At 37.1% G+C, this 18,011-nt stretch overlaps 1 long non-coding RNA gene and 1 pseudogene across 1 annotated transcript; one reads left to right on the plus strand and one right to left on the minus strand.

The window, feature by feature from the left end:
- Window positions 1-146: 146 nt before the first annotated feature.
- Window positions 147-17,521, minus strand: LOC133882631 (L-type lectin-domain containing receptor kinase IX.1-like; annotated as a pseudogene).
- LOC133880889 (uncharacterized) lies at window positions 2,232-2,663 on the plus strand. Its single transcript, XR_009902456.1, has 2 exons — window positions 2,232-2,349; window positions 2,542-2,663. It is a non-coding gene; the product is annotated as an uncharacterized LOC133880889 (long non-coding RNA).
- Window positions 17,522-18,011: the final 490 nt, after the last annotated feature.

Here is an 18,011-nt window from a genome sequence, read left to right on the forward strand (position 1 = left end):
ATACCCCATAATATGTACCTGATAATCAGAGTATAACATCTATCCATCGATGCAGCGGAAAACATAAACCTAAATAGCGGAAATCATAACATAAACCTCTATTACAAATAATCATAAACAAAGAGCCATATTACATGCGGAAATCATAACATAAACCTCTATTACAAATAATCATAAACAAAGAGCCATATTACATCTATCTGTTTAAGTCTTTTCTCATAATAAATACATAACATAAATGGCTTTATACAATAACAAGTGACACAAACGTTACAAGCCATGAACAAACCAATAGAATAGTGGACAACCCATGGTCTGACAATTACAACCGTCGCGGCGAGGTTCAGTCATAATATCTCAAGTATACTTCTACAACATCATCAACTACGACCAGAATACCTGCAGCCAAAGAAACTACATCTATACGGTTGTGGGGGTTTGCCACATCCGTATAGGTGGCATTATGAGCCCACCGTCTTAGCATAAATAATACACTAAGACCTCAGAGGTATACTATTCACTGAGTTTTCACAAAGAACCAACTTTTCATTTTTAGTCTCGTGTACACTATAACAGCTACCAATTTATAAACTTTTGTTTGAAAATCCCCATAGCTGATTTAGCAAATACTGACTAATAGAAAACATTTAAAGCATACTACGTAGTGATGTACAAATTTTAATACTCGCAAGCGCACGAATCGTTTGCAATATAGTGTATGTGCAAGTGCGAGGTCGATCCCACAGGGAATTGTGTTGCAAAAATTAATTTCTATTTAAACTAATTCTATTTTAACCTAGTTCCGAATTTGGTGAATAATCGAAAAATAAAATAAAATAAAGGGAAAAGAAAAGAGAAATGTACTAAGGTTTTAGAATCCACACCCACCTAATCACAACAACATATTCTCAAGTTTGTAAATACACATCCGAAGTTGTCACTTTACAAATCTTTTGTGTATTTTACTATGCTTCAAAAATTAATTAAATCATTCAATGAATCCGTTCTTTTGCACAAATCACAAAAGATATCCGGTTTTTAACCAAATCATCAAATGTATCCGTAGAACGAAACACAATGAATATCCAATATTTTGATAAACGAAAAATCCAAGCAATCAATTAAATGAGACTATTCTCAAATCATCACTTGTATCCGGAAATCACAAGAGATACCCAATTATTCGTCTCAACAATTGAAAAGAAGTAGAATATTGGAAATATTAAATCTAATTAAATCGGATGGTATACACTCGCATAAAAATATAATTGCTCTTCAAAGGTGAGGTTTCATCCTCAACCTTAGTTGAGAAATTAGCTACTCATGGAAAAAATAACTACAACTTAAAACATTGAATTAAAAGCATAAAAATCAAAGAGTTACAAAAGGAAAGAAAATAAACTAAGCAAGAAGGAGAGAAGCTAAGTTATGTACAAAGAGGCTCACGCCTCTCCTCTCACTCCCCCCCCCCCCCCTTTTACAAGAGAGAAGCGCCATATTTATAGGGAAATTGGTGTTGCCCAGCTTGGAATTTCACGCATGAAGAGAGATGATTAAATGGTGAGTGGGGAGTAATGATGAGTGATTATTTTATGGTTGAGTGGGGAATGGTTAGTGGAAGGCTTGGATGTTTGATGGGAGACAAGAGTGGAGTGATTATTGTATTAGTGGATGCGGCCAGCAGGTCTTGGAAGTGGGAGAGAAGTTGCTGCCCATCACTAAGTGCTGCTGCAGGTGGCTGTGTTTGCTGCCTTGGAGTTGCTGGCCGAGTGATGCTGTTGGTGAGGTGATCTCATGCGTGTCCAGCTTTGGAGATGAAAAGGCTGTTCTCACACGTGCTGCCCAGCTGCTGTGATGGCATGGGAGCTGCTGGTTGGGCTTGGGCGTGGAAGAATGTTGCAGCCAATGCTGCTGTTCCGGTGCAGGCTGTGCAGCCCATGCTGCTGTTCATGGTGGACAGGCGCTGTCTGGCGTGGATTGGTGCTGCCAGGCGTGGAGAAGTGCTGCTCATGATGTGGAGCTCTGCTGCCCATGTGATCCCCATGCTGTCCGGTTAGTGCTAGGTGACGTGGAGGTGCTGCCCGGCATGGAGGAAGCTTGGAGCTGCTGCAGGCCTTGGGAAGAGCTGCTGTCCAGCACGTGCATTGCTGTCCTTGGCGTGCTGCTCCTGCTGGCCGACTGGTTGGTGATGCCGTGATGGTGCAGGTGGCGTGGAGAGTGGTCAGGTGCAGCCGAGATTCTCCTGCAGAGGGGCATGCTCAGTTTTGGAAAATAATGGAGAAGCCATGAAGATTCGGTGCTGCCTTGGAGAAAACCGTGTCTCTTAGTCCCTCATATTCACGCTGCCAGGTTTTGGGGAAATTCGTGGCTATTGCCTAGCTGTGGAGTCAAGTGTCGGTCCTCTTTCATGTGTGCATGCATGGAGAGTACTGAAATTTAGTGCTGTCCAAGTTTGCTAAGGAAAGAAAATCCTCTCTTGTGCTGCACCACGTGCCTTCAAGAATAGGGAAACAAAATCAACTCCAAGTCCCTTGCTGCCAGCTTTGCATGGTGAATTACGTGTAGAGCTAGAAATTTCCTTGGAGACATATGTCCCACTTTGTCCACCTATGATGCATGTGTATTTTCCACTAGACAACACACAAAATATAATTCTTTTCAAATTTGCAATTTTCACATAGACACCGTTATGTGGAATTCCATGACATAGTTGAAATTGTGCTGCCCTAAGTCACATGTCATTGGACCTTAATCCCATTTCTTTGCAATTCCACATAAAAATCATCATTTTCTCTCGATCGCCTGCAAAACACTTAAACACAAAAACTAAACAAAAACATTAGAAAAATAACAAAACTAAAGGTTTAACTAATGTAAATTGAGGGTCCAAATATACAATATTTGTGACTCATCACGTAGCTGCAAACACATATAGAAGTTCCAGTCATCCCACCTTGGAAACAACTATATATCTTCTCACCTACTATAAAACTATTGTATTTGTGGCTCAAATGTACAAAGAAACAGCATTGCCAGATGTGATAACTTCATGTCAAAAGACACTTACATTACCCAATCCAGTAGCGTACAGTCTAGGTACATCAAGCATAAAACAATGGTGGCTCAAATTAATGTACAAAGAAACAGCATTGCCAGATGTGATAACTTCATGTCAAAAGACACTTACATTACCCAATCCAGTAGCGTACAATCTAGGTACATTAAGCATAAAACAATGTACCTGTGGGACAGGGCATCCGGAAATGAGAGATAAAAGAGGATTAGGGGCTTTGAAAATGGGAGGCATTTGATTTTGAAGATGTAGAAAGCCCTGATTGGAACTTGGAAGGAAGGTTGGGTTTGATGAGAAGAAATTGGAGATTGTAATAAGAAGAGCTAAAAAAGTGATTATATAAGCTGTGGTTTGAGTAGGGAGATCGATTGCGTGGGAAAAACTTCTCCAGGACCAGTGAAAAAGATAAATGTTCAATTCAAAGTGTTAGAAAAACTAACCATCATCTTTAAGGGATAGCTCAATTGGCTGAGGACTACGCCTAAAGAAGTGGAGGTCACTAGTTCGAATCCCCCCTCTTATGTGGACATGTAAAAAAAAAAAAAAAAAAAAAAAAAAAAACTAACCATCTACACATAAATAACTCTTATTATATATATATATATATATATATATATATATATATATATATATATATATATATATATATATATATATATATATAAAAATTTTCTTTTCTTTTTTGTTTTTGTTTTTTTAATAAAAACGATTAGCAATCTAACAGTAATAAATTGCTATTTTAACATATACTTAATTATGACCATCGGATCAAATAATTGGTTCCACTTGACTTTGGAAGGGAATTCTCAAAAATAGGACTGTGAGGTTTAGGTCTCAACATTTGGTATTCCCGTTGGGTTCGAACTTTAAATGGTTTTAAGCCCTACCCAAACACTTCCTTTTCTCCCCCTCCTAATCTCGATGTTTCGGATCTCATTGAAGATAATTCCATTTCTTGGAATTCATCTCTCATCCATAACATTTTTGAAGAGTGATTGGTGCACAACAGTTGTGTACCACTCTAGAGATATGGGGTGGATTCCACGTGGAACCAATGTGGTAGAACCTACCCCATATCTCTAAGACCCTGCACAACAATTGTGCAACAATTACACAACTGTTGTGCAGGAGTCATTTCTCAACAGTTTTTACCCCATTTCTACATTGTCTTTAACAAATGGTCATGGGGTTTAAAATCATAAGAGCATTCATAGCAGTTTCTTTATTGGGGACTTGTTTCTTAAATTTTAAGAATTGCAGGAAAAGGGTCCTTGTGGTCCTTCTGTTTCTCTTTTAATTTCAGCAAGATCAATCTCTCAAAACTCACTGTTTTTTTCTCTCTCGGTTGCAGTAGAGAAGAACTCTCAAAGAAATCCCCACTCTTTCTCTGCTTCGGTTTGTAACAGAAAAAGGAAAAGGGAAAGTTCTCTTAAACTTTCTTTTCCTCTTCTCTTTTTCCGTTTGCAGAAAAACAGGAGGCCACCCTTTCTTTTAAAACAGCAAAGCAAAGAAGAAAAGAATATCCACTCCATTTCCTCTTCTGCTCTCCCTACAGCAAACAGGTTGCAGAAACTATGTCTCAACCCTCTCTGTCTTCACGGTAGCAAGACCCAAATAGCAGCAGCAGAAACTCTTACTCCCTAACTTTCACCCACTCGGCCAATCAGCACAAGAAGAACGTCAACGCTCTCTTATATCCCTCTTAAACTCTCTGTTTTTCCTATGGACAACAGCTCCTTTTCTTTAAAACAAAAAATAGAAAGAACCACTCACTTCCCCTCTTTTGGGTCTTTCGGCCAAAATTTTAAAAAAGTCATAAAAACCATCCCACATCAGCTTCCCTAAAATTATCTGTTTCCAAGCATTATTTTATAATTAAAAAAAAATGACTCTCTCTCCTAGCACAACTCTCCATACACGTTTCTCCTCTTCTACACGCTACGTTCCTCTCATTTCTGCTCTTCTTCCAGAAAAATCTTCAGAGCATTCCCACAAAACTCTCATCTTTTTTTGCACGGCGTTTGCAAAAGAGATGGTATTGAAGAGAGAGAGACAAAGAACGAGATTGAGAGAGATGATGAGCGTGCTGTTCAAGCCGAGAGAGAGAGAGAGAGAGAGATTGAAGCACTTGAATCAGTTGAAGTAGGTCCATTGCGAAAGTTCTTCCCCTTACTCTGTTCTTCCCCAATAAAGGCATGTGCTTGTCAGATACAGACTTTAATAAGTCTTGCATGTGATATTTGAAAACAGTGAAAAGTAATGATAAAATAATAAAGAATAAAAAAGTATAAATAAAAAGTAAGGAAATAATATTTAATTGATATAGGAAAAGGTAAAGGGAAGCTATTGTGGGGTATTTTTTTACAGGGAAGTAAAATGTAGTTTTGTTCTCTATATTTAGGGAAAATGAATGGGAAGGAAATGGAAGCTGCTAAGAATGCTCTAATTGCTTTGATTACCGTTTGACTTTATGGTCATGTGCCTTAAAAGGAAAATTAACTTGCTTTAACCCGTTTTATGGTTATGACCGTTGGACATTATCAAGCTTTCTAGTATTTTATGCTTTGATCTTTTGACCGTTTGCTAATTTTAACTTCTTTATGGTGGTTAGAAACAGGGGCGGAATTAGGATTTGAGATTTGGGGGGCTAAATTGAAAAAAAAAAAAAAAAAAAATAGGGATAAAATTTAGTTTTCTTTCTTTTTCTTTTTTTTTTTTAAGAATTTTTTTTTTGGGAATTACCTTGGGGCTTGAGGGGGTGGTCAGCCCCGAGGCACAAGTGGTTCCACCCCTGGTTATAAAACCATCATTGTATATTCACGCAATAGGCAAAAAAAGGTGAGTGTATATAGTACACCAAACAGCACTAAAATGAGATGTATATAGCCATTCAATTTTTTTTTTTTTTTTTTTTTTTTTTTTTTTTTTTAAATTTATTATTATTATTATTTATCATGGTTATTCAGTTTTACTTAATTTTAGTCACTTACTTATTTACCTTTAGTGCGGTTAAAAGTTCTAATATCACATCGTTGCATACTTTCTCATTTTTTTTTTTTTTTAACATTATTATAGTTTTTGTAATATGGGGGGATTTTGTTGTGGGTTACAAACTATTGCTTCAATAATGGTTTGGTCCTTCCTCAAAGTCAGAAGCAACATCGGACATAAAGAGTTACATTGCATGTCTATTCACTAATAAATAGTCAATGGGGCTTCAAAATTGGAAACAATAAATTTTTGCCTTAGTGAAGGCCAAAGTTTGAGATCAGGGTGAGCTCACCAAAACTTATGCTTTTAATTATGAAATTTAGAGATTCGGACCTTATTTGTCAAAAGAGAAATCAGGAACAATCGAATTGTCGCAGATCATTACACATAGCAAATCTCTCTTGCACATTATGTATACCATTAAATGAATCAATTTTAAAAAACGTGTCAATATTAACTTTATATACGCGGTTAAATGCACAAACTTAAAATTAATGCCATTTATTTCAATTGAAATTGGAGCTAAAAACCAATTGAAAACTGTTGCAGAGAAATAAATAAAAGATAGCACAGCAAATTAAATTAAATAAAAAAAAAAAGAAATAGGTCTTCTGATTAATGAAGAAATAAACGAAAAAAAACAAGAAAGAATGAAAAAGAAAAAAGGGCCCGTAGTCTACATGGGTCTTTCTTGTCTAATGACCGACTCTAGGATTACTTATTTACAACCACCCGAAATCACCCAATTGATTTTTTCCAGCGAGCTTTCAGGTAGAGGCTACTGGTGGCAAGCACTAGGGGTAATATGTTACAACAGTATCAGGAGAAACAGAGTTTGCCTAAACAGAGTTTAACTTCTGTAGAGAGAGATCGAAATAGGAGAAAATTAAAGAGGTGATGCAATCAAAAGATCGAGTGCTGAATCGCTATTTTGAAATATTTATGCTAAATCACTATGTTGAAATTTAATGATCCAGACAAATCTTAGGTGTAGCATTTAATGGTGGGCGCACGGCACCAATTGCCATTGGGTCAAGTGGGAGTAACGTTTTGAAAGTTATTCAACGGGACCATGAATAAGTGCATGATTATGCACCAAGTATTGTCAAAAAAAAGGAAGCTTAATTTAATTTAGAAAGTTTTTGAGTGTGTGCGCGAATCACGTTTTTGTTGCATTACAGCGTTTAATCATTGTTTTGATTCAAGGTTACTGCTACGGAGTAGGGATATCGAAGCAGTTGCAAGAAGAAATCAGCTGAAAGGAATAGGACGAAATCAGATTGGATTATTGAGATATGGAAACCTTGCTATCTTTTATTAATTATAACTACAACTAACTACTGTTTGTAATTCAAATGATGACAACTAGTGACTAGTGATTACAACAGAAACAGAGAATTAAACATTCAGTAGGAGTGTGAATGACTAAGATCACGTACATGTGGATAATCAAGACTGCTCCTGCTTTCTAGTTTCTAACATTGTGGTCTGATTTCTCTATTTTGACCATAATACTATCAACATATTCAAGGAGAGAATTTTGTTCTTAGTAGGTTTGCAATAAAATAACTTTTTCTTTGAAGGATGGATGTCCGGTGTGAATTCATTTTGATATAAGATTTATAAGAGTAGAGGTACGTAAAACTTCAACTACGGAATCACCCACGACAAGGAAGCTAGGGAACCCTCTGTTGTCCCCTGTTTTATTGTGTGCGAACAGAGGACCATTTCTCAGCTTCTAATAACCCACTCTTTCCATAACTGTCAGCCAATTCTACCTTTCCATAACTGCCATTGTGGGAGAAAAAGATATGTAAAGTAGTGATTATCTGCCATTTCCCAGCTTCTATGCTTGAATTTTCTTGTTATGTGATTAATCAGTAAAATATATTTAGGAAAAGTAGCACAGAGTTCGATCCTTCATGTTCGAGGTTGTGTTTTCATCAGTCTCATTGGTTGTTTCTATGATCTAACAGGCAGTCAGGCACTTAAGAAATTAGTTGTCATCACCGCAACACCACTCTAGCAACAAAGCACGAAAGGCAAACACATCATAGCTGGTTGTGGGCATTAAACTCCAAATCCTATAAGAGATTTCCTGCATGCCTTGATATCTCTGTGAACTACAGTTTGCTCCCACTCCTCATGTAAATATAAAAGCCCTTATGCCACACCTTTGATGATGCTGAACCTTTGCGCCCAGATCAGGATTGCTTTAGGCTCATCAAAGAGGTACCTCTCCAAGCTTCCATTCTTCAAGTCCGCTTCAGTTGGGGCCATGGGGCTTACTCAATGCGAACAGTATATGCTCAGACCCTCAAACAACAAACTCTTCGTCTTTCTTCTGATTTTTCTAAAACAAACGCTGTTTATTTTGTCCCGCGCGTCATGTCGTCTGAATAAAAGCAAATCTTGACCGTTGAAATGTTTAACAGCAGATGTCAGGTTATTTATTTACAGCATACAAGCCGGAATCAGGAATCCTTAACAAATATTTTGAAATTGTAGATTTTCAAATTATGTGAATTTATATAATTTTTTTCCATCGAATGACTTAAAAAATTATACCTATTTGTCGGTGAGTTGGATGACTTCGTATTCAGCGAAAGCTCTCTCACATCTTAGAGGGGAGTCGCAAGAATCAAAACTGGTGAAGTTGAAGGATAAAGCACTCGTAAATGGGCGTAGTGGTGAGAAGAAATCGGTGAAGAGATAAAAGAGGATTAGGGGCTTTGGAAATGGGAAATGTTTGATTTTGTAGCTGTAACAAGCCATGATTGGAACTTGGAAGGAAGGTTGGATTTGATGAGAAGAAATTGCAGATTGTAATAAGAAAAGCTAAAAACTGATTATATGAGCAGGTTTGTACAGGGAGACCGATAGGCTGAAACGGGGGGAGTGCGTGTGAGAAAATTCTCCAGGACTTGGTCATGATATGATGTACGACGGAATTTATTAATATTTTCGATGAAAACGAAAATAAAAAAGGTGTTCAAAATAATACTGAAGCAGCACCGTTTAATTAGACGCATATATATTCGCAGATAATGGAAGTACAAAAGGAAAAACTTGATCGTCAAGCCAAGACTTTATGTTTTTTTCTTTACTAGGACTAGATTTGCTAGTAGCTTTATTTCTTTCCTTACTAGGATTGGATTTGTTTTATTTCTTTTCCTTTTAGAATAAGTTTTACTTTTACTACTAGAATAAGGTTTACTATTGCTATTAGAAAAGGTTTACTTTTACTACTAGGGATAGGTTTACTTTTTCCACAAGTATTTCTCTTTTATAAATAGGCTTGCTTATTATGTAAAACTCAGAATCAATTGAATTGTTATAAAATCAGAGAATTATCTCTCAAATACTCTGCGGAGTTTTATCTTTCTTTTAGCCTGCGGGCTTGTTTTATCTTTTGGGGTAGAAGACGAAGACGCTTCTCCTTGCAGAATCGAAGACGCTGTTCTTTGATTAGTTACCTTAGTCTTCCGCTACGTCATGATATGAACTTGGAAGGGAGGTTGGGTGAGAAAAACTGGAGCTTGTAACATGAAAAGCTAAAATAAAGTGGAAGTACTATAAGAACAAACTCAATGACTTATGTATTTGTAACTTTAAGTTACAATAAATAATAAAAATACTAAAAAGATACTCCACCAGTTTATGTATTCTATCTCTAGAGTACATTTTCTCTAATTTTGTAAATAGTGCAATGCTACTTGCAGCGTTGCACGACTAACGCTACAGGGGCGAAAATGGGCGTTGCTTTTTCACCTTTGTTTTCCTTTCCCTCCACCTTTCCCTTTCCTTCATCTTCTTTCCCGCTTCGTTTTTCTCCTCTCTGCGTCTCTCTGTCTCTATCTGATTCATCTGAAGTTTTGAGCTCATTTTCATTCCCCACCTTCTCTCTCTCTCTCTCTCTCTCTCTCTCTCTCTCTCTCTCTCTCCTATTCTCTCTCTCTCGCTCGTTACTGATTTCTCACTCTCTATGGTCTCTCTTCTCTGTTTTGATGTAGGAATCTTGGTATTTGGTGCTTTGGAAGATTGGATGATGGGTAGTTGAAGCATAAGACCTCAACGTCTGGGCTATCGGGCGTAAACGTGAGTTATTCTCTTTTTCCCGATTAATGTTTGATTAAATTATTGTAATTAGTTTTGTTTAGGAGCTGATTGAAGGATGAATTTTGGGTTCTAACGTGGTTTATGTGATTTTTAGCAACTGGATGATTTATGTGGCCGATCTTTGAGTTCTAGCGTGGTTTTGATTTTACATTTGTTTTGGGTTTTCTGGGTTGGACGAGCAGTGACGGGAAATGAGGATTTAGAGCTGTTCATTTCAAGCCTTTAGATTGAGTTAGGTAGACCTGCCCACTTGCTTGAAGAGGAACTGTGAACTACGTTTGGAAGATTAATTTGCATTGGATTTATTGGTAGTTTGAATTTTAGCACTTGCAAATGAAATGAAGCCTGATACATGCTTTTGATTGCTGAATAGTGGCACTTGCGAAGTATAGTGTGTTTATGCTATTATTTGCTTTTTCTGTCAAATTATTTTTTTCCCCCTTTTTTTCTGTAACTGTTGAGCTATTTATTGGTTTGTGATGGAGCTGAGTTTTCATTTCTTTAGTTTTTTATATTTGTATAAGCTTCTTGAAAGTGCACTTATCAGATGATGACAAGAGGACCAAAAAAAAAAAAAAAAAACCCTTGAAAATGCCTAAATGTATACCTCAGTTTCTTGTTTCTGCTTCAAACAGAGTCCCGTAGGTCTTCTTCGCTTCATATCAGAATAAATGCTCAATGAGGTCCGCTTGCAGCTCAGAATGAGTCCCTCTATCTCTAATGCGATGATGACGTTCAATGAAGTCCATAAGTTGTTGATTCGTAGTGTGTGGCACTGGTTCGTAAAGACTTTCATCCATTTGATCGTATACAAAATCATCTGCTCCAAGGTATAGATGTCGCTCATCTTCAACAATCATGTTATGCAATATTATGCACATTATCATGATGTTTTTAAGCATTTCATGATCAAAAGAACGCTCAAGTCCTCACACAATTGCAAATCGTGTTTGAAGCACTCCAAATACACGTTCTACATCTTTCCTTGCTAATTCTTGAGTTTTTGCAAAATGTTTTCTCTTATTTTCTGGCGGAGCATGAATTGTTTTTACAAATATTGACCATAAAGGATATATACCATCAGCGAGATGATATCCCATTGTGTAGTCATTACTGTTGATTGAGTAGTTCACTCGAGGAGCAGGCCCTCCAGCAAACTCGATAAATAAAGAAGAATGTTCTAGCACGTTGATATCCTTATGAGATTTTGGCAACCCAAAATATGCGTGCCATATCCAAAGATCGTATGACGCCTTAGCTTCCAAAATAATTGTTGGTTCATGAATATGACAAAAAATAAACCAGCCCATGCTCTTGGACAATTCTTCCATTTCCAATGCATACAATCGATGCTCCCTAACATCCCTCGAAATCCACGTCTTGCATTCACCTCTAGCAATCTAGATATGTTATTGCTGTTTGGTGACCTCAAGTACTTGTCAGAATAAATTGAAAATACTGATTGAACAAAATATTGTAAACACTGTGTTGCAGTATTTTCAGCAATCCTCAAATATTCATCCATAAAATCACCTAATATTTCATAAGCAAGCATCCTAAGTGTGACATTTATCTTTTGAAGGGAAGAATGTCTGAATTTTTTAGCAACATTTTTGCTTTGGACGAAATATGGTTCGTGAGCTTCTATCGCAATTTGAATAAGATTAAACAGAGAACGTTGCATTCGAAATCTTCTTCGAAATTTCGTAGTAAGATAGATTGGTAATTCTGCAAAATAGTTTAAGAAAAGACGTTGGTGGCCTTCCAAAGAATTACGCTGGATGAACCTACGGCGTTGAACAGAACTAAGGCGCGATGTTGCACCTCTTTCATCACACAACTGTTTTTCTTCAATAGAAAAAGCCAAAACAATATCCAACTCGTGTTTGGAGGATGAAGAGTCAAAAATTGTAAAAGAAAAATCGGTAAAGAGAGTAGAAAAAGAAAAGTTTAGAGAATTGTGAAAAAGAAGCTTGTATTTTTTATGTGTGAAACTTTACAATAACTTGGACGCTATGCTGTTCGCAGGGCCCTTCCTTTAGCCTCCATTGAAGTTGAGGTCGTTAATTTTAGTAGTTGAAGTGACCCGTTCCACTAACTACTGTGCACAAAAAATGCGGTGCAATATTGAACGATTAACAGAGGAAACTCATGGATCACGGCTTTCTCCGGCATGCCAAACTTTAATTGGCGGGGTAATTTATAATTAAAATTGGAAATTTTAACCAAATCTGAAATGAAGACTATCTTTCCCCTTCAAATTGGAGCTAAAAACCAATTGAAAACTGTTGCAGAGAAATAAATAAAAAAGAAAAAAGAAATAGGTCTTCTGATTAATGTATAAATAAACGAAAAAAAAAAAAAAAAAAAAAAAAAAAAAAAACAAGAAAGAAAGAAAAAGAAAAAAGGGCCTGTAGTTTACACGGGTCTTTCTTGTACAATGACCGACTCTAGGATTACTTTACAACCACCCCAAATCACCCAATTGATTTTTTCCAGCGAGCTAACCAAATCTGGTGATCGAAGTGGTGAAACAAAGAATATGGCTGGAAGTCGAGGTTTCAGGTTGAGGCTACTGGTGGTAGTGCTTGGCTTCAATGCGGGGGGGGGGGGGGGGGGGGGGGGGGGGGGGGGGGTGGGCGGGTGATATGTTACAACCGTGTTAGGATAAACAGAGTTTGCCTATACATCAGAGGCTAAGTTGCAAAATATACAGATAATTATAACTACAACTACAACTAACTACTGTTTGTAATTCAAATGATGAAAACTAGTGACTAGTGATTACATCAGAAACAGAGAATTAAACATTCAGTAGGAGTGTGAATGACTAAGAGCACGTACATGGGGATAATCAAGACTGCTCCTCCTTTCTAGTTTCTAACATTGTGGTCTGATTTCTCTATTTTGACCATAATACTCTCAACATATTCAAGGGAGCTAGAGAACCCTCTGTTCTCCCATGTTTTATTGTGTGCGAACATAGGACCATTTCTCAGTTTCTAATGACCCACTCTTTCCATAACTATCAGCAAATTCTACCTTTCCATAACTGCCACTGTAGGAGAAAAAGAAATGTAAATTAGTGATTATTTGCCATTTTTCAGCTTCTGTGCTGGAATTTTCTTGTTATGTGATTAATCAGGAAAACATGTTTAAGAAAAGTAGGACAGAGTTAACCCCAACGGTGTGGCTCAATTGGTCAGAGCATGGGACAATATAGCATTTCTCCCTTCTGAATCAAGGTTTGAATCTTGCTGGGTACTACTTCCTTCTTGGGGCCAGCTATCCAGGCACACCCCGCGTTTCAAGACTCCATTCCTACAGTGGTTTTAGGGATGGAGCATGGTATCTTGGGTGAGCCTCTATGCTCGATTATGCTACCACTGTATGTGGACCAGCATATTCTAATGTACTGTTCGGTTAAAGGTGAACTGGGATACCAATATCTCAAAAAAAAAAAAAAACAAAAATGGTAGGACAGAGCTCGATCCTTCTTGTTCTATGTTGTGTTTTCATCGGTCTCATTGGTTTCTTTCTATGATCTAATTCTAACAGGCACTTAAGAAGTTAGATGTCATCATGACCGCAATACCACTTCCAGCAACAAAGCACGAAAGGCAAACACATCATATAAAGCTGGTTATAGGTACGTATTAAACTCCGAATCCAGTAAGAGATTTCTTGCCTTGATGTCTACATGATCTACAGTTTGTTCCCACTCCTCAAGTGTTATGAGCCTGGATATTTGGTGGTGGGATTTGTAATTAAATAATAATAAAAAACAATAAAAGCAATAATTTGACACTTCAAGGGGGTCAATCCCTCCTTTTCACTCTAACACACGGTCAAGAGATGAACCTTTGAATAATTTTCTGAATACTTCATTAATCTGAAATGCTCGTTTAAATACAACAAAGACAAGTAAAATAACTAACAGCCCACTAACTTAGTTACTGACTCAATTATCCACTACTGGCATAAAGATAAGTAACCCACTACATTTACTAACCTACTTTTACTGACCCGTTACAGAAGTAGTTAACCCAGTTCGTGGCTCACAAAGTTAGCCCATTTCTTTACCGACACCCACACGTTTACTCCTATGCTTATGAAGGTAGCGTTGAAACATAAAGATACACAAACAACTAACTCTTCTCCTTTCTTTTGATTTTTCTAAAACAAACGCTGTTTATTTTATCCCATGTGTCATGTCGTTTGAATAAAATTAAATCTTTACCGTTGAAATTTTTAACCGCATTTATCCGATTATTTATTTACAGCATGTAAGTTGGATCCAGATTCCTTACAATTTTATTGAAATAGTAAATTTTCAAATTACATGAATTTATGCCCTTTTTTGCATTGAACGGATTAAAAAATTATGCCTATTAAAAATTTGGACATATTACCAAAGCATTTAAAAAAAAAAAATCAATTTAAAAGGTTTTTTCTTCACTTTTGAAGAGATACTTCTTCTTTAGTAAATTAAAAGACAATTTTTTGTTCAAAAATTTTCTACGACGTAACAAGAACCTGTTAAAAATATATTCAATTCTTATTAGTAACAATTCACATTTTTGATAGGTAGCATTTTTTACATTATCCGATAACAAAAAGGCCTGAATTCATAGAATTTGAAAATTTACAATTTCAATGAGGGAACTGATCCAATCAACTTACCATTGGCTGGCTATTATATGTAGCATATGAAATTGTTATGATTATGATGTTCAATCCATCATAAGGTTTACAATGTGGGACTCTTATGTTGTCTATATATGTAATGTACGAAATTTATATTTAACGTAGAAAACACATTAACATGTATATCATTTACACTCTAAAACATTTTGAGCGTTGCTTAAACAAAAATGCAAAATGAAAAACAAAAAGGTGATAACGTAGGAAAAAAATTGAACACCAAATCAAACAATAAGAATCTCAAGTTAAGTGTACCTCTTACCAATTTAGCACGTATGCAAAAGCGATGCAGATGGAGGAGCTACATCGTATGACATAGACAATGAAGAATTGGTGTGACTATTGCTTGAATGTGGATTCCGTCCTCCCTCATTGGTACTAAAAGCACTGGAAATAGAAAGTGACATTGTTTGTCTATTCACTGCTGGAGCAAGATGTGTTGGCCCCGGCATATCTGATGGGAGAATAGGCAATGGAGTCTCAAAATTGAGAACATGAATTGTTTCCCTTATTGAAGGCCTAAGGTTTCGATCAGGGTGAGAGCACCAAAGCCCAACAATCATCAAGCACTCCATTTGCTGCTCATCAAAATCTCCATTCAGCCTTGGGTCAGCTGCATCAAGTACCTTTCCTATTCCATAGAGCTTCCAAACCCACTCCACCAAGACTACTTGATCTTGAGGGGCATTGATCTTGATTGGTTTTCTTCCACAAGCAATCTCCAAAGCGACAATTCCAAAACTATAGACATCTGACTCCTTGCTAGCATTACCGGTTGTGACACATTCAGGAGCCATGTAGCCCATGGTTCCTGCCAAAACAGTGGTTTGTGACCCTTTCACATGGTCCACAAGCCTAGCTAGCCCAAAATCTCCAAGCTTAGCATTAAAGTTTGAATCAAGCATAATGTTGCTCGATTTTATATCCCTGTGTACCACGCATTGTTCCCACTCCTCGTGCAAGTAAACTAACGCTAACGCCAATCCTTGAGCAACTTTGTACCTCGTTTCCCATATCAATAAGCTTTCTTCTGTAAAAAGATGTGAATCTAGGCTTCCATTGGGCATGAACTCATAGATGAGTAAGAGTTCTCCTCTTTCATGGCACCAGCCAATGAGTTGCACCAAATTCCTGTGTCTCAATCGACTAATAATTTTAACTTCTGATGCATACTCTTTTATCCCTTGTTTAGACTGTTTTGACACCCTCTTAACAGCAACGATGGAGTTTGAGTCTTGTAAAAATCCTTTATAAACCCCACCAAATCCACCCTGACCCAGCTTCTCTTCATCATTGAAATTATTCGTGGCACGAGCCAATTCTTTAAATGAGAACCTCTTCGATCCTGTTCCCCTTTCAAATTCTTCATCCATGCACCTGTCAAAGGCAAGATCCTCTGCTGTATAACTATTTTTCCTCTTCCACAAGCAAAACAGAATTAAAGCAAACCCACCAACCAAAAAAGACCCGCCAACACCCAACCCAATGGCTAATCCCAACCTGTTGTTTTTCCTTGGTTTGGTTACAATATCTCCCAAAGTTGAACTAAAATTCCATGTGCGAATGCTATGCATTGTAGGAAAACCTGCTACTCCGGCTGAGAATCCAAAAGTTACCCATTCGGGTAGGTGATTTCTAAAATCGATATTATAAGAAAGGGATTGCCATACAATAGCATTGTTTACGAGACCAGTGAAGAGAACACTCAAATTATGAGAAGTAGAATTATAATTAATCCGAGCTGTATTATTTCTCCCTTCCGTAATAGAAATATAAGCCCCCGGCCATGAGACAGCAGCAACAGATTTGATGGAGTTTATATCAATACCTACATGTTCGGTGATGTTGGGCGGATCCCATTCCCCTTCAGCATTGTTTGGATAGATGTCAAACTCCACTGCGACAAAAGGGTTGTTCGTCGAGTTAACTAACTCTCCGTCTCTCACGAGACCCAAAGCGCCACCATATGTGTCAGTAGGAATTTTTGAATCATTAGGTGCTAGGAAGAACGTAAGCCCATCTCCATAACTTCTTCCATTTGCATTATCAATTACAAACGAAAAATTGGTGGTGAAATCTGTGAGCTTTCCGGATGCCTTGTCCCACAGGTGCATAGGAAGGGAATACGTGGCTCGAGCTACTACACTCGTGGTTGAAGGGCTGGTGAGTCAGATGGCTTGGTTGGAAATGACAGCTGCGCCACAGCTTAGAGGGTAGTCACAAGAATTGAAACTTGCGAAGTTGAAGGATAAAGCACTTGTAAATGGGCGTAGTGGTGAGAACAAACTGGTGAACATTAATAAGAGATAAAAGAGGATTAGGAGCTTTGGAAATTGGAGGTGTTTGATTTTGAAGTTGTAGAAAGCCATGATTCGAACTTGGAAGGAAGGTTAGGTTTGATGAGAAGAAATTGGAGATTGTAATAAGAAGAGCTAAACAAGTGATTATATAAGCTGTGGTTTGAGTAGGGAGACCGATAGGCTGAAACGGGACTCAATTAAGTCGTAGATTATGTATTCAGTCGGGAGGGAGTGCGCGTGTGAAAATTCTCCAGGACTCGGTCATGATTTGAACTTGGGAGAGAAGTTGGGTCAGAATAATTGCAGATTGTAACATGAAAAGCTAAAATAAAGTGGAAGTACTTAATAAGAGAGAAGCCAACCATTATACGTCTTCAAACTAACACGGTAAACATTAGCGGATTTAATTGGCTTACAGTGCTCTAAAAAAAAAAAAAACACAACAGTATTTATGCTCTAATTATTTTTAGAGTTCTAATTTAATTTGACTTATTTTCTTTTTTTCATGAAACTCTTGAAATTAAATCTAGATCTTTAAAACAATTACAACATAGACGTGTAATTTTTTTTACAACACTTAAAACAAATTTAAATTTATCTAAAGAAAAAAAGAAAAAAAGATCTTAAATTGTTACTTTTGATACTCCTATATCACATATTCATACATGTTACATACCATATAAAACAGGGTATTGTACGCGAAAACAACAATTCATTTTTGTCTGCATAAATTTGCGTTGGTAGGTAGACCTGCATACCCATACCTTTAATTTGATCAATTGGATGTGATAGACATGCATACCCATACCCATAAATTTGCGTTG

Source organism: Alnus glutinosa, chromosome 11 (assembly GCF_958979055.1).
Source record: "Alnus glutinosa chromosome 11, dhAlnGlut1.1, whole genome shotgun sequence".
NCBI classification, from domain to species: domain Eukaryota; kingdom Viridiplantae; phylum Streptophyta; class Magnoliopsida; order Fagales; family Betulaceae; genus Alnus; species Alnus glutinosa.